Source organism: Microcebus murinus, unplaced genomic scaffold, assembly GCF_040939455.1.
Source record: "Microcebus murinus isolate Inina unplaced genomic scaffold, M.murinus_Inina_mat1.0 scaf023_hap2_Mmur4.0, whole genome shotgun sequence".
Taxonomy (NCBI): Eukaryota; Metazoa; Chordata; class Mammalia; order Primates; family Cheirogaleidae; genus Microcebus; species Microcebus murinus.
Window position 1 is genome coordinate 276785 of NW_027438969.1, and position 20230 is coordinate 297014.

At 63.1% G+C, this 20230-nt stretch overlaps 5 pseudogenes; all 5 read right to left on the reverse strand.

Annotated features, from left to right (window-relative positions):
* Positions 1-3852: 3852 nt before the first annotated feature.
* Positions 3853-3971, reverse strand: LOC142867892 (uncharacterized; annotated as a pseudogene).
* Positions 3972-7478: 3507 nt separating this feature from the next.
* On the reverse strand, positions 7479-7601 carry LOC142867935 (uncharacterized; annotated as a pseudogene).
* A 3477-nt stretch (positions 7602-11078) lies between these two features.
* On the reverse strand, positions 11079-11201 carry LOC142867913 (uncharacterized; annotated as a pseudogene).
* Positions 11202-14971: 3770 nt separating this feature from the next.
* On the reverse strand, positions 14972-15090 carry LOC142867893 (uncharacterized; annotated as a pseudogene).
* A 3853-nt stretch (positions 15091-18943) lies between these two features.
* On the reverse strand, positions 18944-19062 carry LOC142867894 (uncharacterized; annotated as a pseudogene).
* Between the last annotated feature and the right edge of the window lie 1168 nt (positions 19063-20230).

Here is a 20230-nt window from a genome sequence, read left to right on the forward strand (position 1 = left end):
GGCGGAGGGCGCCCCTGCCCCGCTCAAGAAGCCGAGCCTCTCTGCGCTTCCCCGCCGCCTCCTCCCGCCCCAGGCCCCGCGCCGGGCCGGGCCTGTTGAGTTCGCCGGCCGGGTCCCGCGGGCTCCGAGGGACGGGGGTGACAGGCGGGGCGGGCAGGGAGCGGCGGGCCGGGGTTGGGGGCTGTCTCTGTATACACACACACTCACACTCACACTCACTCACTCACACTCACACTCACACAAGATGCGCCTCCACGGCTGGACCCGCCAAGGTGGAGACCTTCAAGCCCCCCTCCTCTCCTTGCCTGGCCTCCTTCACCTCCCCGCCCCCCACCCCCAGCGCGCCGGGGCCGCTGACTGCGCATGGGCGGGAGGGGCGGGGGGCTCGCCCTTTGACCCCAGCCAGGGGCGGCCCTCCCCCACAACCCCTTTCAGCTGCGCCCCCACCCTGTGGCCCGGCGGCCGCCTATTCCCCGGGGCCAGGGCTGGGGCACAGCGCACGGGGGAGGGGAGCCAGTGTATGGGGCGTCTCTCTCTCTCTCGGGATGTGTCCCATGGGTGGGGTGGGGTGGCGTGGTTTGTGGGGCGCTGAAGAAATCAGTCCCCTCCATCTCCTCCCTCTGGAAAACACCCAAGCCCTTGGAGAACTGCCCGCACCGCTACCGTGGGGGCCGGGACCCTCCTCTGTGTCCTCCTGTGGCCCAGTCCAAGGGGCCTGGGCCTGGCCGGGGCTGCATTGGACCCCAACCACCCTGGCGTGTGGACTCGCTAAAAATCGGCGATTAGATATTGGATTCCAGCGTCATTGAGGTCATTTCACTAATGAGTGCACCGCAAAGAGTTTCCTAATCCATCTGTGAGGGTGGCAACCGAAAGAGAATTTTAGAGCTGACAGAATAGGCGAGGAAAGGCATAGGAGATTTCCACACCCAGTAAGGAAGCCTTTCCCGAAATGGAAGAAAGAAAGGAGCAAACAGAGACACCGGTAGCCCGCCCGGATGAGAGTCTGCCCCCGAGAGAAAGTACCCTGACCAGGTTCACCCGTGGGTGGGTCGCGAGCTAGCGGCATTCAGAAGAGCGAGGCCCGCAGTCTGTGCAGAAGACACCTGCACTCGGGTGTGTGTGGCGGCACAATTCACAAGCAGCTCCAGATGTTAAACCAAGGAGAAGCCAGGGAGTTCCCAACGCCCCAGGTGTCCTCAGCCCACGACTGGCTGCTGTGGGAATGCGAAGCCCGGCTCCTTGTCTCAGAGCGGGGCAACCAGGAGGTGTGATGTCCACCCCGGGGTTCCCAGGAGGATCAGGCTGAAGCTGGGACTTGGCCTCAAAGTGTCCCCTCGCATGGCCACCCCCTTCCCCTTCCTGCTCCTCTACTCCTGGTGCCCCTCCATCCAGGGGCCAGACCTTAAAGAGTCACCCGCAAGAGAATCCTGGTCCCAAAGGAGCCTTCTGGGGGACCCCTGCTGAGAGAGGTTGTGGGCATGGCCCGCTGGGGCTCTGCCCGACCCAGGGCTGAGAGATGCAACCTCCCAGCTCTGGGTCCCTGCAGGAAGTGTTGGCAAGCACAGGGCCAGTCCTCCAAAGGCCCAGGTGCAGGGAGCCCAGGCCAAGCAGCCTGTGGAAGAAGCCACATGCTGTGCCACCCCGGGGAACACGACTGCAGGCCACGGCCCTTCCCACCTCCTCCTCCTCCACCTCCTCCTCCTCCTCCTCCTCCTCCTCCTCCTCCTCCTCCCACCCCGCCCCCGCCCCCGCCCCCACATGGCACAGGGCCCAGAGACACCTCAGACACTTGCTACCCAAAGTGCAAAGGGCATCAGTTGCTCCTCCAAACCCCCCCCCCCAGCCCAGCAGACCGCGTTGTCCAGTCAGCCCCCGGGCCTCCCTGGGGTGCCCAGCACAAAAGTGCAGACACCCACCGGACCCTCAATCTCAGTTTTCGGATGTTTTTGCCACTCTAAGGATCCGCAGGCCAGCTGGGCCTTCTGGCAGGACAGAGAGCCCCGGAATCCGACGTGGAGAGCTGGGTATACATCCCCATGAGGAGGCGGTCCCCACCTCCGCGGCTATCCCCTTGCGGGGAGCGGCAGCCGCGGGGCCTCAGAGAAGACACCAGGCTGGGCCCCCACGGCACAGCGGGAGCACGTCCCCCGCAGGCCACTTAGCGACGGCGGCCAGCCGGCGGACGGTTGGGTTGCGCGAGACGCTGCGGCCGCCCTGCTACCGGGTTCCTGGGAGGGCGTCCTGGAACCAGCGTCCACACCAAGCCCTTGGAAGGCCCAGGCGACGGAGGAGCCCCGTCAGGCAGGGGCCGAGGACGGTGACGGCCCGGGCGGGGAGGAGCGTGTCAGGCAGGGGCAGAGGACGGTGACAGGTGATAGGCCGGGCGGGAAGGAGTCAGTCAGGCAGGGGCCGTGGAGGAGACGGGCTGGGTAAGGGTTAGGGTTAGTGTCAGGGCACAAGTCACAATCGCAAAGACCTGGAAGCCACCCGAGTGCCCATCGACCCACGAGTGGGTAAATAAAATGTGGCGCGTGGACACCACGGAGTGCTATTCGGCTATGAGGAGCAGCGGTGAGGGGGCACCTCTCGTGGTTCTCCTGGCCAGAGCTGGAACCCGTTCCAGTAAGCCAAGTATCCCAAGAATGGACACACGAGCACCACGTGCTCGCGCTCACCAGCAAATGGGTACGAACCGATGGACACCTAAGTGGACACAGAGGAATCACCTTCTTCGGGTGGGTGTCGGGCGGGTGGGGGGAGGGGATGGGCATACACATCCATTAGGAATGGGGTGGGTACGCACCGACTGGGGGATGGGCGCACTTGAAGCTCTGACCCGAGGGGGGAGGCTGGGAGAGGGCAACGCACCCGACCTTAACATTGGTGCCCCCACAATATGCTGGAACAACATGAGAGGTAAATGAATAAGAACACGGGGGGGGGGGAGGGGGGCACGGGCAACACATGTCACCTTAATACTTGGACTCCCATCATCTGCTTGAAAAGAGAGAGAAAAGAAAATGCAATAATAGAGATAAGAGACACTTTTTCAAAATAATGAATCCGGCCGGGCGCTGTGGCTCACGCCTGTAATCCTAGCACTTGGGAGGCCGAGGCGGGCGGATTGCTCAAGGTCAGGAGTTCAAAACCAGCCTGAGCAAGAGCGAGACCCCGTCTCTACTATAAATAGTAAGAAATTAATTGGCCAACTGATATATATATAAAAAATTAGCGGGGCATGGTGGCGCATGCCTGCAGTCCCAGCTACCCGGGAGGCTGAGGCAGAAGGATCACTCGAGCCCAGGAGTTTGAAGTTGCTGTGAGCTAGGCTGACGCCACGGCACTCACTCTAGCCTGGGCAACAAACCGAGACTCTGTCTCAAAAAAAAAAAAAAAAAAAAAATGAATCCGAAGAGAAAAGTAAAAGGAGGCCTGTGGAGCAGGTCTGGGTGTGACTCCGGATCCCCGAACATCAGGTGCCACCACCAAAGATTCCTACGTGTAGCTCATAGAACCCCAAAAGCAACGGGAGGAGTTCTGGTCACATACTCCCTCAAAATGACATCCTGGCCTTCTTCTGGAACTCCCTCCCCTCTCAGACTCTCAAGGTTTCCTCCAGCGTGTCGGCTCCCACAGAGCAGACCTTAGGTCTGAGACCTGACTGTCCAGAAGCCACGCATGCTGCCGCGTGGCGGCGGTGTCACGGCTCGGGACAAGAGGAGGCCCCACGGTGCGGGCTGGGGCGCCAGGCACCGCGGCGGGCGCTGAGGGTGGGGGTCACCCCCACCCCGGGCCGCCCCCGCACTCCCAGAAACGCTACAGAACCAGAGGCAAAAAAAAAAAAGAAGAAGCCTACGGCACCCGGTATTCCCGGGCGGTCTCCCATCCAAGTTCTAACCAGGCCCGACCCTGCTTAGCTTCCGAGACCAGACGGGATCGGGCGCGTTCGGGGTGGTGTGGCCGTGGACGGCGGAGGGCGCCCCTGCCCCGCTCAAGAAGCCGAGCCTCTCTGCGCTTCCCCGCCGCCTCCTCCCGCCCCAGGCCCCGCGCCGGGCCGGGCCTGTTGAGTTCGCCGGCCGGGTCCCGCGGGCTCCGAGGGACGGGGGTGACAGGCGGGGCGGGCAGGGAGCGGCGGGCCGGGGTTGGGGGCTGTCTCTGTATACACACACACTCACACTCACACTCACTCACTCACTCACACTCACACAAGATGCGCCTCCACGGCTGGACCCGCCAAGGTGGAGCCCTCCCAGCCCCCCTCGTCTCCTCGCCTGGCCTCCTTCACCTACCCGCTGCCCACCCCCAGCGCGTCGCCGCCGCTGACTGCGCACGCGCGCACCGGCACCGGGCGCTCGCCCTTTGACCCCAGCCAGGGGCCGCCCTCCCCCACAACCCCTTTCAGCTGTGCCCCCCGCCCTGTGGGCGGGCTGCCGCCTATTCCCCCGGGCCAGGGCTGGGGCACAGCGCAAGGGGGAGGGGAGCGAGTGTATGGGGCATCTCTCTCTGGGGATGTGTCCCATGGGTGGGGTGGGGTGGGGTGGGGTGGCGTGGTTTGTGGGGCGCTGAAGAAATCAGTCCCCTCCATCTCCTACCTCTGGAAAACGCCCAAGCCCTTGGAGAACTGCCGGCACCGCTACCGTGGGGGCCGGGACCCTCCTCTGTGTCCTCCTGTGGCCCGGTCCAAGGGGCCTGGGCCTGGCCGGGGCTGCATTGGACCCCGACCACCCTGGCGTGTGGACTCGCTAAAAATCGGCGATTAGATATTGGATTCCAGCTTCCTTGAGGTCATTTCACTAATGAGTGCACCGGAAAGAGTTTCCTAATCCATCTGTGAGGGTGGCAACTGAAAGAGAATTTGAAAGCTGACAGAATAGGCGAGGGAAGGCATAGGAGATTTCCACACCCAGCAAGGAAGACTTTCCCGAAATGGAAGAAAGAAAGGAGCAAACAGAGACACCGGTAGCCCGCCCGGAAAAGAGTCTGCCCCTGAGAGAAAGTACCCTGACCAGGTTCACCCGTGGGTGGGTGGCCAGCTAGCGGCATTCAGAAGAGCGAGGCCCGCAGTCTGTGCGGAAGACACCTGCACTCGGGTGTGTGTGGCGGCACGATTCACAAGCAGCTCCAGATGTTAAACCAAGGAGAAGCCAGGGAGTTCCCAACGCCCCAGGTGTCCTCAGCCCACGACTGGCTGCTGTGGGAATGCGAAGCCCGGCTCCTTGTCTCAGAGCGGCACAACCAGGAGGTGTGACGTACACCCCGGGGTTCCCAGGAGGATCAGGCTGAAGCTGGGACTTGGCCTCAAAGTGTCCCCTCGCATGGCCACCCCCTTCCCCTTCCTGCTCCTCTACTCCTGGTGCCCCTCCATCCAGGGGCCAGACCTTAAAGAGTCACCGCAAGAGAATCCTGGTCCCCAAGGAGCCTTCTGGGGGACCGGTGCTGAGAGAGGTTGTGGGCATGGCCCGCTGGGGCTCTGCCCGACCCAGGGCTGAGAGATGCAACCTCCCAGCTCTGGGTCCCTGCAGGAAGCGTTGGCAAGCACAGGGCCGGTCCTCCAAAGGCCCAGGTGCAGGGAGCCCAGGCCAAGCAGCCTGTGGAAGAAGCCACTTGCCCTGCCACCCCGGGAACACGACTGCAGGCCCCGGCCCTTCCCACCTCCTCCTCCTCCTCCTCTTCCCCCCCCGCCCCCCCCCCCGACATGGCACAGGGCTCAGAGACACCTCAGACTCTTGCTACCCAAAGTGCAAAGGGCATCAGTTGCTCCTCTAACCCCCCCCCCCCCCCCCCGCCCAGCAGACCGCGTTGTCCAGCCAGCCCCCGGGCCTCCCTGGGGTGCCCAGCACAAAAGCGCAGACACCCACCGGACCCTCAATCTCAGCTTTCGGATGTTTTTGCCACTCTAAGGACCCGCAGGCCAGCTGGGCCTTCGGGCAGGACAGAGAGCCCCGGAATCCGACGTGGAGAGCTGCGTGTACGTCCCCATCAGGAGGCGGTCCCCACCTCCGCGACTCTCCCCTTGCGGGGAGCGGCAGCCGCAGGGCCTCAGGGAAGACACCAGGCTGGGTCCCCGCGGCACAGCGGGGGCCCCGCACGCGACTTAGGGACGGCTGCTGGAGACTGCTGCGGCCACCCTGCTGCCGGGTTTCTGGAGGGCTTCCTGGAAGCAGCGTCCACACCAAGCCCTTGGAAGGCCCAGGCGACGGAGGAGCCGGTCAGGCAGGGGCCGAGGACGGTGAGAGGCCGGACGGGCGGGAAGGAGCATGTCAGGCAGGGGCAGAGGACGGTGACAGGCCGGGCGGGAAGGAGCCGGTCAGGCGGGGGCCCGGGACAGTGACGGGCCTGGGCCTGGCCGGGGAGGAGTGCGTCAGGCAGGGGCAGAGGACACGGGCTGGGTAAGGGTTAGGGTGACAGTTAGGGCACAATTCACACAATCGCAAAGATGTGGAAGCGACCCGAGTGCCCATCCATCCAGGAGTGCATTAATAAAATGTGGCGCGTGGACACCACGGAGTGCCATTGGGCTGTGAGGAGCAGCGGTGAGAGGGCGCCTCTCGTGTTCTCCTGGCCAGAGCTGGAACCCGTTCCAGTAAGCCAAGTATCCCAAGAATGGACACACGAGCGCCCCGTGAGCGCGCTCACCAGCAAATGGGTACGAACGGATGGACACCTAAGTGGACAGAGAGGAATCACCTTCATCATCGGGTGGGTGTCGGGCGGGTGGGGGGAGGGGAGGGGCATACACCTCCATTAGGAATGGGGTGGGTGCGCACCGACTGGGGGATGGGCGCACTTGAAGCTCTGACCCGAGGGGGGAGGCTGGGAGAGGGCAACGTACCCGACCTTAACATTGGTGCCCCCACAATACGCTGGAACAACATGAGAGGTAAATGAATAAGAACACAGGGGGGAGGGGGGCACGGGCAACACATGTCACCTGAATACTTGTACTCCCATCATCTGCTTGAAAAGAGAGAGAAAAGAAAATGCAATGAGAGAGGTAAGAGACACTTTTTAAAAATAACGACTCCAAAGAGAAAAGTAAAAGGAGGCCTGTGGAGCAGGTCTGGGTGTGACTCCGGATCTCCCAACATCAGCTGCCACCACCAAAGATTCCTACGTGGAGCCCATAGAACCCCAAAAGCAACGGGACGAGTTCTGGTCCCATACTCCCTCAAAATGACATCCTGGCCTCCTTCTGGAACTCCCTCCCCTCTCAGACTCTCAAGGTTTCCTCCAGCGTGTCGGTTCCCACAGAGCAGACCTTTGGTCTGAGACCTGACAGTCCAGATGCCACGCATGCTGCCGCGTGGCGGCGGTGTCGCGGCTTGGGACAAGAGGAGGCCCCACGGTGCGGGCTGGGGCGCCAGGCACCCCACGGCGGGCGCTGAGGGTGGGGGTGACCCCCACCCCGGGCCGCCGCCGCGCTCCCAGAAAGGGGACAGAACAAGAGGCAAAAAAAAAAAAAAAGAAGAAGAAGAAGCCTACGGCACCCGGTATTCCCAGGCGGTCTTCTCCCATCCAAGTACTAACCAGGCCCGACCCTGCTTAGCTTCCGAGACCAGAGGAGACCGGGGGGCGTTCAGGGTGGTGTGGCCCTAGACGGCGGAGGGCGCCCCTGCCCCGCTCAAGATCCCAGCGTCTCTGCGCTTCCCCGCCGCCTCCTCCCGCCCCAGGCCCCGCGCCCGGCCGGGCCTGTTGAGTTCGCCGGCCGGGTCCGGCGGGCTCCGAGGGACGGGGGTGACGGGCCGGGCCGGGCGGCCGGGGCGGGGGGCTGTCTCTCTCTCCACACACACACACTCACACTCACTCACACTCACACAAGATGCGCCTCCACGGCTGGACCCGCCAAGGTGGAGCCCTCCCAGCCCCCCTCGTCTCCTCGCCTGGCCTCCTTCACCTACCCGCTGCCCACCCCCAGCGCGTCGCCGCCGCTGACTGCGCACGCGCGCACCGGCACCGGGCGCTCGCCCTTTGACCCCAGCCAGGGGCCGCCCTCCCCCACAACCCCTTTCAGCTGTGCCCCCCGCCCTGTGGGCGGGCTGCCGCCTATTCCCCCGGGCCAGGGCTGGGGCACAGCGCAAGGGGGAGGGGAGCGAGTGTATGGGGCATCTCTCTCTGGGGATGTGTCCCATGGGTGGGGTGGGGTGGGGTGGGGTGGCGTGGTTTGTGGGGCGCTGAAGAAATCAGTCCCCTCCATCTCCTACCTCTGGAAAACGCCCAAGCCCTTGGAGAACTGCCGGCACCGCTACCGTGGGGGCCGGGACCCTCCTCTGTGTCCTCCTGTGGCCCGGTCCAAGGGGCCTGGGCCTGGCCGGGGCTGCATTGGACCCCGACCACCCTGGCGTGTGGACTCGCTAAAAATCGGCGATTAGATATTGGATTCCAGCTTCCTTGAGGTCATTTCACTAATGAGTGCACCGGAAAGAGTTTCCTAATCCATCTGTGAGGGTGGCAACTGAAAGAGAATTTGAAAGCTGACAGAATAGGCGAGGGAAGGCATAGGAGATTTCCACACCCAGCAAGGAAGACTTTCCCGAAATGGAAGAAAGAAAGGAGCAAACAGAGACACCGGTAGCCCGCCCGGAAAAGAGTCTGCCCCTGAGAGAAAGTACCCTGACCAGGTTCACCCGTGGGTGGGTGGCCAGCTAGCGGCATTCAGAAGAGCGAGGCCCGCAGTCTGTGCGGAAGACACCTGCACTCGGGTGTGTGTGGCGGCACGATTCACAAGCAGCTCCAGATGTTAAACCAAGGAGAAGCCAGGGAGTTCCCAACGCCCCAGGTGTCCTCAGCCCACGACTGGCTGCTGTGGGAATGCGAAGCCCGGCTCCTTGTCTCAGAGCGGCACAACCAGGAGGTGTGACGTACACCCCGGGGTTCCCAGGAGGATCAGGCTGAAGCTGGGACTTGGCCTCAAAGTGTCCCCTCGCATGGCCACCCCCTTCCCCTTCCTGCTCCTCTACTCCTGGTGCCCCTCCATCCAGGGGCCAGACCTTAAAGAGTCACCGCAAGAGAATCCTGGTCCCCAAGGAGCCTTCTGGGGGACCGGTGCTGAGAGAGGTTGTGGGCATGGCCCGCTGGGGCTCTGCCCGACCCAGGGCTGAGAGATGCAACCTCCCAGCTCTGGGTCCCTGCAGGAAGCGTTGGCAAGCACAGGGCCGGTCCTCCAAAGGCCCAGGTGCAGGGAGCCCAGGCCAAGCAGCCTGTGGAAGAAGCCACTTGCCCTGCCACCCCGGGAACACGACTGCAGGCCCCGGCCCTTCCCACCTCCTCCTCCTCCTCCTCTTCCCCCCCCGCCCCCCCCCCCGACATGGCACAGGGCTCAGAGACACCTCAGACTCTTGCTACCCAAAGTGCAAAGGGCATCAGTTGCTCCTCTAACCCCCCCCCCCGCCCAGCAGACCGCGTTGTCCAGCCAGCCCCCGGGCCTCCCTGGGGTGCCCAGCACAAAAGCGCAGACACCCACCGGACCCTCAATCTCAGCTTTCGGATGTTTTTGCCACTCTAAGGACCCGCAGGCCAGCTGGGCCTTCGGGCAGGACAGAGAGCCCCGGAATCCGACGTGGAGAGCTGCGTGTACATCCCCATCAGGAGGCGGTCCCCACCTCCGCGACTCTCCCCTTGCGGGGAGCGGCAGCCGCAGGGCCTCAGGGAAGACACCAGGCTGGGTCCCCGCGGCACAGCGGGGGCCCCGCACGCGACTTAGGGACGGCTGCTGGAGACTTCTGCGGCCACCCTGCTGCCGGGTTTCTGGAGGGCTTCCTGGAAGCAGCGTCCACACCAAGCCCTTGGAAGGCCCAGGCGACGGAGGAGCCGGTCAGGCAGGGGCCGAGGACGGTGAGAGGCCGGACGGGCGGGAAGGAGCATGTCAGGCAGGGGCAGAGGACGGTGACAGGCCGGGCGGGAAGGAGCCGGTCAGGCGGGGGCCCGGGACAGTGACGGGCCTGGGCCTGGCCGGGGAGGAGTGCGTCAGGCAGGGGCAGAGGACACGGGCTGGGTAAGGGTTAGGGTGACAGTTAGGGCACAATTCACACAATCGCAAAGATGTGGAAGCGACCCGAGTGCCCATCCATCCAGGAGTGCATTAATAAAATGTGGCGCGTGGACACCACGGAGTGCCATTGGGCTGTGAGGAGCAGCGGTGAGAGGGCGCCTCTCGTGTTCTCCTGGCCAGAGCTGGAACCCGTTCCAGTAAGCCAAGTATCCCAAGAATGGACACACGAGCGCCCCGTGAGCGCGCTCACCAGCAAATGGGTACGAACGGATGGACACCTAAGTGGACAGAGAGGAATCACCTTCATCATCGGGTGGGTGTCGGGCGGGTGGGGGGAGGGGAGGGGCATACACCTCCATTAGGAATGGGGTGGGTGCGCACCGACTGGGGGATGGGCGCACTTGAAGCTCTGACCCGAGGGGGGAGGCTGGGAGAGGGCAACGTACCCGACCTTAACATTGGTGCCCCCACAATACGCTGGAACAACATGAGAGGTAAATGAATAAGAACACAGGGGGGAGGGGGCACGGGCAACACATGTCACCTGAATACTTGTACTCCCATCATCTGCTTGAAAAGAGAGAGAAAAGAAAATGCAATGAGAGAGGTAAGAGACACTTTTTAAAAATAACGACTCCAAAGAGAAAAGTAAAAGGAGGCCTGTGGAGCAGGTCTGGGTGTGACTCCGGATCCCCCAACATCAGCTGCCACCACCAAAGATTCCTACGTGGAGCCCATAGAACCCCAAAAGCAACGGGACGAGTTCTGGTCCCATACTCCCTCAAAATGACATCCTGGCCTCCTTCTGGAACTCCCTCCCCTCTCAGACTCTCAAGGTTTCCTCCAGCGTGTCGGTTCCCACAGAGCAGACCTTTGGTCTGAGACCTGACAGTCCAGATGCCACGCATGCTGCCGCGTGGCGGCGGTGTCGCGGCTTGGGACAAGAGGAGGCCCCACGGTGCGGGCTGGGGCGCCAGGCACCCCACGGCGGGCGCTGAGGGTGGGGGTGACCCCCACCCCGGGCCGCCGCCGCGCTCCCAGAAAGGGGACAGAACAAGAGGCAAAAAAAAAAAAAAAAAGAAGAAGAAGCCTACGGCACCCGGTATTCCCAGGCGGTCTTCTCCCATCCAAGTACTAACCAGGCCCAACCCTGCTTAGCTTCCGAGACCAGAGGAGACCGGGGGGCGTTCAGGGTGGTGTGGCCCTAGACGGCGGAGGGCGCCCCTGCCCCGCTCAAGATCCCAGCTTCTCTGCGCTTCCCCGCCGCCTCCTCCCGCCCCAGGCCCCGCGCCCGGCCGGGCCTGTTGAGTTCGCCGGCCGGGTCCGGCGGGCTCCGAGGGACGGGGGTGACGGGCCGGGCCGGGCGGCCGGGGCGGGCCGGGGCGGGGGGCTGTCTCTCTCTCCACACACACACACTCACACTCACTCACACTCACACAAGATGCGCCTCCACGGCTGGACCCGCCAAGGTGGAGCCCTCCCAGCCCCCCTCGTCTCCTCGCCTGGCCTCCTTCACCTACCCGCTGCCCACCCCCAGTGCGTCGCCGCCGCTGATTGCGCACGCGCGCACCGGGCGCTCGCCCTTTGACCCCAGCCAGGGGCCGCCCTCCCCCACAACCCCTTTCAGCTGTGCCCCCCGCCCTGTGGGCGGGCTGCCGCCTATTCCCCCGGGCCAGGGCTGGGGCACAGCGCAAGGGGGAGGGGAGCGAGTGTATGGGGCATCTCTCTCTGGGGATGTGTCCCATGGGTGGGGTGGGGTGGGGTGGGGTGGCGTGGTTTGTGGGGCGCTGAAGAAATCAGTCCCCTCCATCTCCTACCTCTGGAAAACGCCCAAGCCCTTGGAGAACTGCCGGCACCGCTACCGTGGGGGCCGGGACCCTCCTCTGTGTCCTCCTGTGGCCCGGTCCAAGGGGCCTGGGCCTGGCCGGGGCTGCATTGGACCCCGACCACCCTGGCGTGTGGACTCGCTAAAAATCGGCGATTAGATATTGGATTCCAGCTTCCTTGAGGTCATTTCACTAATGAGTGCACCGGAAAGAGTTTCCTAATCCATCTGTGAGGGTGGCAACTGAAAGAGAATTTGAAAGCTGACAGAATAGGCGAGGGAAGGCATAGGAGATTTCCACACCCAGCAAGGAAGACTTTCCCGAAATGGAAGAAAGAAAGGAGCAAACAGAGACACCGGTAGCCCGCCCGGAAAAGAGTCTGCCCCTGAGAGAAAGTACCCTGACCAGGTTCACCCGTGGGTGGGTGGCCAGCTAGCGGCATTCAGAAGAGCGAGGCCCGCAGTCTGTGCGGAAGACACCTGCACTCGGGTGTGTGTGGCGGCACGATTCACAAGCAGCTCCAGATGTTAAACCAAGGAGAAGCCAGGGAGTTCCCAACGCCCCAGGTGTCCTCAGCCCACGACTGGCTGCTGTGGGAATGCGAAGCCCGGCTCCTTGTCTCAGAGCGGGACAACCAGGAGGTGTGACGTACACCCCGGGGTTCCCAGGAGGATCAGGCTGAAGCTGGGACTTGGCCTCAAAGTGTCCCCTCGCATGGCCACCCCCTTCCCCTTCCTGCTCCTCTACTCCTGGTGCCCCTCCATCCAGGGGCCAGACCTTAAAGAGTCACCGCAAGAGAATCCTGGTCCCCAAGGAGCCTTCTGGGGGACCGGTGCTGAGAGAGGTTGTGGGCATGGCCCGCTGGGGCTCTGCCCGACCCAGGGCTGAGAGATGCAACCTCCCAGCTCTGGGTCCCTGCAGGAAGCGTTGGCAAGCACAGGGCCGGTCCTCCAAAGGCCCAGGTGCAGGGAGCCCAGGCCAAGCAGCCTGTGGAAGAAGCCACTTGCCCTGCCACCCCGGGAACACGACTGCAGGCCCCGGCCCTTCCCACCTCCTCCTCCTCCTCCTCTTCCCCCCCCGCCCCCCCCCCCGACATGGCACAGGGCTCAGAGACACCTCAGACTCTTGCTACCCAAAGTGCAAAGGGCATCAGTTGCTCCTCTAACCCCCCCCCCCGCCCAGCAGACCGCGTTGTCCAGCCAGCCCCCGGGCCTCCCTGGGGTGCCCAGCACAAAAGCGCAGACACCCACCGGACCCTCAATCTCAGTTTTCGGATGTTTTTGCCACTCTAAGGATCCGCAGGCCAGCTGGGCCTTCTGGCAGGACAGAGAGCCCCGGAATCCGACGTGGAGAGCTGGGTATACGTCCCCATGAGGATGCGGTCCCCACCTCCGCGGCTATCCCCTTGCGGGGAGCGGCAGCCGCGGGGCCTCAGAGAAGACACCAGCACGTCCCCAGCAGGCCACTTAGCGACGGCGGCCAGCCGGCGGACGGTTGGGTTGCGCGAGACGCTGCGGCCGCCCTGCTACCGGGTTCCTGGGAGGGCGTCCTGGAACCAGCGTCCACACCAAGCCCTTGGAAGGCCCAGGCGACGGAGGAGCCCCGTCAGGCAGGGGCCGAGGACGGTGACGGCCCGGGCGGGGAGGAGCGTGTCAGGCAGGGGCAGAGGACGGTGACAGGTGATAGGCCGGGCGGGAAGGAGTCAGTCAGGCAGGGGCCGTGGAGGAGACGGGCTGGGCAAGGGTTAGGGTTAGTGTCAGGGCACAAGTCACAATCGCAAAGACCTGGAAGCCACCCGAGTGCCCATCGACCCACGAGTGGGTAAATAAAATGTGGCGCGTGGACACCACGGAGTGCTATTCGGCTATGAGGAGCAGCGGTGAGGGGGCACCTCTCGTGGTTCTCCTGGCCAGAGCTGGAACCCGTTCCAGTAAGCCAAGTATCCCAAGAATGGACACACGAGCACCACGTGCTCGCGCTCACCAGCAAATGGGTACGAACCGATGGACACCTAAGTGGACACAGAGGAATCACCTTCTTCGGGTGGGTGTCGGGCGGGTGGGGGGAGGGGATGGGCATACACATCCATTAGGAATGGGGTGGGTACGCACCGACTGGGGGATGGGCGCACTTGAAGCTCTGACCCGAGGGGGGAGGCTGGGAGAGGGCAATGCACCCGACCTTAACATTGGTGCCCCCACAATATGCTGGAACAACATGAGAGGTAAATGAATAAGAACACGGGGGGGGGAGGGGGGCACGGGCAACACATGTCACCTTAATACTTGGACTCCCATCATCTGCTTGAAAAGAGAGAGAAAAGAAAATGCAATAATAGAGATAAGAGACACTTTTTCAAAATAATGAATCCGGCCGGGCGCTGTGGCTCACGCCTGTAATCCTAGCACTTGGGAGGCCGAGGCGGGCGGATTGCTCAAGGTCAGGAGTTCAAAACCAGCCTGAGCAAGAGCGAGACCCCGTCTCTACTATAAATAGTAAGAAATTAATTGGCCAACTGATATATATATAAAAAATTAGCGGGGCATGGTGGCGCATGCCTGCAGTCCCAGCTACCCGGGAGGCTGAGGCAGAAGGATCACTCGAGCCCAGGAGTTTGAAGTTGCTGTGAGCTAGGCTGACGCCACGGCACTCACTCTAGCCTGGGCAACAAACCGAGACTCTGTCTCAAAAAAAAAAAAAAAAAAAAATGAATCCGAAGAGAAAAGTAAAAGGAGGCCTGTGGAGCAGGTCTGGGTGTGACTCCGGATCCCCGAACATCAGGTGCCACCACCAAAGATTCCTACGTGTAGCTCATAGAACCCCAAAAGCAACGGGAGGAGTTCTGGTCACATACTCCCTCAAAATGACATCCTGGCCTTCTTCTGGAACTCCCTCCCCTCTCAGACTCTCAAGGTTTCCTCCAGCGTGTCGGCTCCCACAGAGCAGACCTTAGGTCTGAGACCTGACTGTCCAGAAGCCACGCATGCTGCCGCGTGGCGGCGGTGTCACGGCTCGGGACAAGAGGAGGCCCCACGGTGCGGGCTGGGGCGCCAGGCACCGCGGCGGGCGCTGAGGGTGGGGGTCACCCCCACCCCGGGCCGCCCCCGCACTCCCAGAAACGCTACAGAACCAGAGGCAAAAAAAAAAAAGAAGAAGCCTACGGCACCCGGTATTCCCGGGCGGTCTCCCATCCAAGTTCTAACCAGGCCCGACCCTGCTTAGCTTCCGAGACCAGACGGGATCGGGCGCGTTCGGGGTGGTGTGGCCGTGGACGGCGGAGGGCGCCCCTGCCCCGCTCAAGAAGCCGAGCCTCTCTGCGCTTCCCCGCCGCCTCCTCCCGCCCCAGGCCCCGCGCCGGGCCGGGCCTGTTGAGTTCGCCGGCCGGGTCCCGCGGGCTCCGAGGGACGGGGGTGACAGGCGGGGCGGGCAGGGAGCGGCGGGCCGGGGTTGGGGGCTGTCTCTGTATACACACACACTCACACTCACACTCACTCACTCACACTCACACTCACACAAGATGCGCCTCCACGGCTGGACCCGCCAAGGTGGAGACCTTCAAGCCCCCCTCCTCTCCTTGCCTGGCCTCCTTCACCTCCCCGCCCCCCACCCCCAGCGCGCCGGGGCCGCTGACTGCGCACGGGCGGGAGGGGCGGGGGGCTCGCCCTTTGACCCCAGCCAGGGGCGGCCCTCCCCCACAACCCCTTTCAGCTGCGCCCCCCACCCTGTGGCCCGGCGGCCGCCTATTCCCCGGGGCCAGGGCTGGGGCACAGCGCACGGGGGAGGGGAGCCAGTGTATGGGGCGTCTCTCTCTCTCTCTCGGGGGATGTGTCCCATGGGTGGGGTGGGGTGGCGTGGTTTGTGGGGCGCTGAAGAAATCAGTCCCCTCCATCTCCTCCCTCTGGAAAACACCCAAGCCCTTGGAGAACTGCCCGCACCGCTACCGTGGGGGCCGGGACCCTCCTCTGTGTCCTCCTGTGGCCCAGTCCAAGGGGCCTGGGCCTGGCCGGGGCTGCATTGGACCCCAACCACCCTGGCGTGTGGACTCGCTAAAAATCGGCGATTAGATATTGGATTCCAGCGTCATTGAGGTCATTTCACTAATGAGTGCACCGCAAAGAGTTTCCTAATCCATCTGTGAGGGTGGCAACCGAAAGAGAATTTTAGAGCTGACAGAATAGGCGAGGAAAGGCATAGGAGATTTCCACACCCAGTAAGGAAGCCTTTCCCGAAATGGAAGAAAGAAAGGAGCAAACAGAGACACCGGTAGCCCGCCCGGATGAGAGTCTGCCCCCGAGAGAAAGTACCCTGACCAGGTTCACCCGTGGGTGGGTCGCGAGCTAGCGGCATTCAGAAGAGCGAGGCCCGCAGTCTGTGCAGAAGACACCTGCACTCGGGTGTGTGTGGCGGCACAATTCACAAGCAGCTCCAGATGTTAAACCAAGGAGAAGCCAGGGAGTTCCCAACGCCCCAGGTGTCCTCAGCCCACGACTGGCTGCTGTGGGAATGCGAAGCCCGGCTCCTTGTCTCAGAGCGGGGCAACCAGGAGGTGTGATGTCCACCCCGGGGTTCCCAGGAGGATCAGGCTGAAGCTGGGACTTGGCCTCAAAGTGTCCCTTCGCATGGCCACCCCCTTCCCCTTCCTGCTCCTCTACTCCTGGTGCCCCTCCATCCAGGGGCCAGACCTTAAAGAGTCACCCGCAAGAGAATCCTGGTCCCAAAGGAGCCTTCTGGGGGACCCCTGCTGAGAGAGGTTGTGGGCATGGCCCGCTGGGGCTCTGCCCGACCCAGGGCTGAGAGATGCAACCTCCCAGCTCTGGGTCCCTGCAGGAAGTGTTGGCAAGCACAGGGCCAGTCCTCCAAAGGCCCAGGTGCAGGGAGCCCAGGCCAAGCAGCCTGTGGAAGAAGCCACATGCTGTGCCACCCCGGGGAACACGACTGCAGGCCACGGCCCTTCCCACCTCCTCCTCCTCCACCTCCTCCTCCTCCTCCTCCTCCTCCTCCTCCTCCTCCTCCCACCCCGCCCCCGCCCCCGCCCCCACATGGCACAGGGCCCAGAGACACCTCAGACACTTGCTACCCAAAGTGCAAAGGGCATCAGTTGCTCCTCCAAACCCCCCCCCCAGCCCAGCAGACCGCGTTGTCCAGTCAGCCCCCGGGCCTCCCTGGGGTGCCCAGCACAAAAGTGCAGACACCCACCGGACCCTCAATCTCAGTTTTCGGATGTTTTTGCCACTCTAAGGATCCGCAGGCCAGCTGGGCCTTCTGGCAGGACAGAGAGCCCCGGAATCCGACGTGGAGAGCTGGGTATACATCCCCATGAGGAGGCGGTCCCCACCTCCGCGGCTATCCCCTTGCGGGGAGCGGCAGCCGCGGGGCCTCAGAGAAGACACCAGGCTGGGCCCCCACGGCACAGCGGGAGCACGTCCCCCGCAGGCCACTTAGCGACGGCGGCCAGCCGGCGGACGGTTGGGTTGCGCGAGACGCTGCGGCCGCCCTGCTACCGGGTTCCTGGGAGGGCGTCCTGGAACCAGCGTCCACACCAAGCCCTTGGAAGGCCCAGGCGACGGAGGAGCCCCGTCAGGCAGGGGCCGAGGACGGTGACGGCCCGGGCGGGGAGGAGCGTGTCAGGCAGGGGCAGAGGACGGTGACAGGTGATAGGCCGGGCGGGAAGGAGTCAGTCAGGCAGGGGCCGTGGAGGAGACGGGCTGGGTAAGGGTTAGGGTTAGTGTCAGGGCACAAGTCACAATCGCAAAGACCTGGAAGCCACCCGAGTGCCCATCGACCCACGAGTGGGTAAATAAAATGTGGCGCGTGGACACCACGGAGTGCTATTCGGCTATGAGGAGCAGCGGTGAGGGGGCACCTCTCGTGGTTCTCCTGGCCAGAGCTGGAACCCGTTCCAGTAAGCCAAGTATCCCAAGAATGGACACACGAGCACCACGTGCTCGCGCTCACCAGCAAATGGGTACGAACCGATGGACACCTAAGTGGACACAGAGGAATCACCTTCTTCGGGTGGGTGTCGGGCGGGTGGGGGGAGGGGATGGGCATACACATCCATTAGGAATGGGGTGGGTACGCACCGACTGGGGGATGGGCGCACTTGAAGCTCTGACCCGAGGGGGGAGGCTGGGAGAGGGCAACGCACCCGACCTTAACATTGGTGCCCCCACAATATGCTGGAACAACATGAGAGGTAAATGAATAAGAACACGGGGGGGGGAGGGGGGCACGGGCAACACATGTCACCTTAATACTTGGACTCCCATCATCTGCTTGAAAAGAGAGAGAAAAGAAAATGCAATAATAGAGATAAGAGACACTTTTTCAAAATAATGAATCCGGCCGGGCGCTGTGGCTCACGCCTGTAATCCTAGCACTTGGGAGGCCGAGGCGGGCGGATTGCTCAAGGTCAGGAGTTCAAAACCAGCCTGAGCAAGAGCGAGACCCCGTCTCTACTATAAATAGTAAGAAATTAATTGGCCAACTGATATATATATAAAAAATTAGCGGGGCATGGTGGCGCATGCCTGCAGTCCCAGCTACCCGGGAGGCTGAGGCAGAAGGATCACTCGAGCCCAGGAGTTTGAAGTTGCTGTGAGCTAGGCTGACGCCACGGCACTCACTCTAGCCTGGGCAACAAACCGAGACTCTGTCTCAAAAAAAAAAAAAAAAAAAAATGAATCCGAAGAGAAAAGTAAAAGGAGGCCTGTGGAGCAGGTCTGGGTGTGACTCCGGATCCCCGAACATCAGGTGCCACCACCAAAGATTCCTACGTGTAGCTCATAGAACCCCAAAAGCAACGGGAGGAGTTCTGGTCACATACTCCCTCAAAATGACATCCTGGCCTTCTTCTGGAACTCCCTCCCCTCTCAGACTCTCAAGGTTTCCTCCAGCGTGTCGGCTCCCACAGAGCAGACCTTAGGTCTGAGACCTGACTGTCCAGAAGCCACGCATGCTGCCGCGTGGCGGCGGTGTCACGGCTCGGGACAAGAGGAGGCCCCACGGTGCGGGCTGGGGCGCCAGGCACCGCGGCGGGCGCTGAGGGTGGGGGTCACCCCCACCCCGGGCCGCCCCCGCACTCCCAGAAACGCTACAGAACCAGAGGCAAAAAAAAAAAAGAAGAAGCCTACGGCACCCGGTATTCCCGGGCGGTCTCCCATCCAAGTTCTAACCAGGCCCGACCCTGCTTAGCTTCCGAGACCAGACGGGATCGGGCGCGTTCGGGGTGGTGTGGCCGTGGACGGCGGAGGGCGCCCCTGCCCCGCTCAAGAAGCCGAGCCTCTCTGCGCTTCCCCGCCGCCTCCTCCCGCCCCAGGCCCCGCGCCGGGCCGGGCCTGTTGAGTTCGCCGGCCGGGTCCCGCGGGCTCCGAGGGACGGGGGTGACAGGCGGGGCGGGCAGGGAGCGGCGGGCCGGGGTTGGGGGCTGTCTCTGTATACACACACACTCACACTCACACTCACTCACTCACTCACACTCACACAAGATGCGCCTCCACGGCTGGACCCGCCAAGGTGGAGCCCTCCCAGCCCCCCTCGTCTCCTCGCCTGGCCTCCTTCACCTACCCGCTGCCCACCCCCAGCGCGTCGCCGCCGCTGACTGCGCACGCGCGCACCGGCACCGGGCGCTCGCCCTTTGACCCCAGCCAGGGGCCGCCCTCCCCCACAACCCCTTTCAGCTGTGCCCCCCGCCCTGTGGGCGGGCTGCCGCCTATTCCCCCGGGCCAGGGCTGGGGCACAGCGCAAGGGGGAGGGGAGCGAGTGTATGGGGCATCTCTCTCTGGGGATGTGTCCCATGGGTGGGGTGGGGTGGGGTGGGGTGGCGTGGTTTGTGGGGCGCTGAAGAAATCAGTCCCCTCCATCTCCTACCTCTGGAAAACGCCCAAGCCCTTGGAGAACTGCCGGCACCGCTACCGTGGGGGCCGGGACCCTCCTCTGTGTCCTCCTGTGGCCCGGTCCAAGGGGCCTGGGCCTGGCCGGGGCTGCATTGGACCCCGACCACCCTGGCGTGTGGACTCGCTAAAAATCGGCGATTAGATATTGGATTCCAGCTTCCTTGAGGTCATTTCACTAATGAGTGCACCGGAAAGAGTTTCCTAATCCATCTGTGAGGGTGGCAACTGAAAGAGAATTTGAAAGCTGACAGAATAGGCGAGGGAAGGCATAGGAGATTTCCACACCCAGCAAGGAAGACTTTCCCGAAATGGAAGAAAGAAAGGAGCAAACAGAGACACCGGTAGCCCGCCCGGAAAAGAGTCTGCCCCTGAGAGAAAGTACCCTGACCAGGTTCACCCGTGGGTGGGTGGCCAGCTAGCGGCATTCAGAAGAGCGAGGCCCGCAGTCTGTGCGGAAGACACCTGCACTCGGGTGTGTGTGGCGGCACGATTCACAAGCAGCTCCAGATGTTAAACCA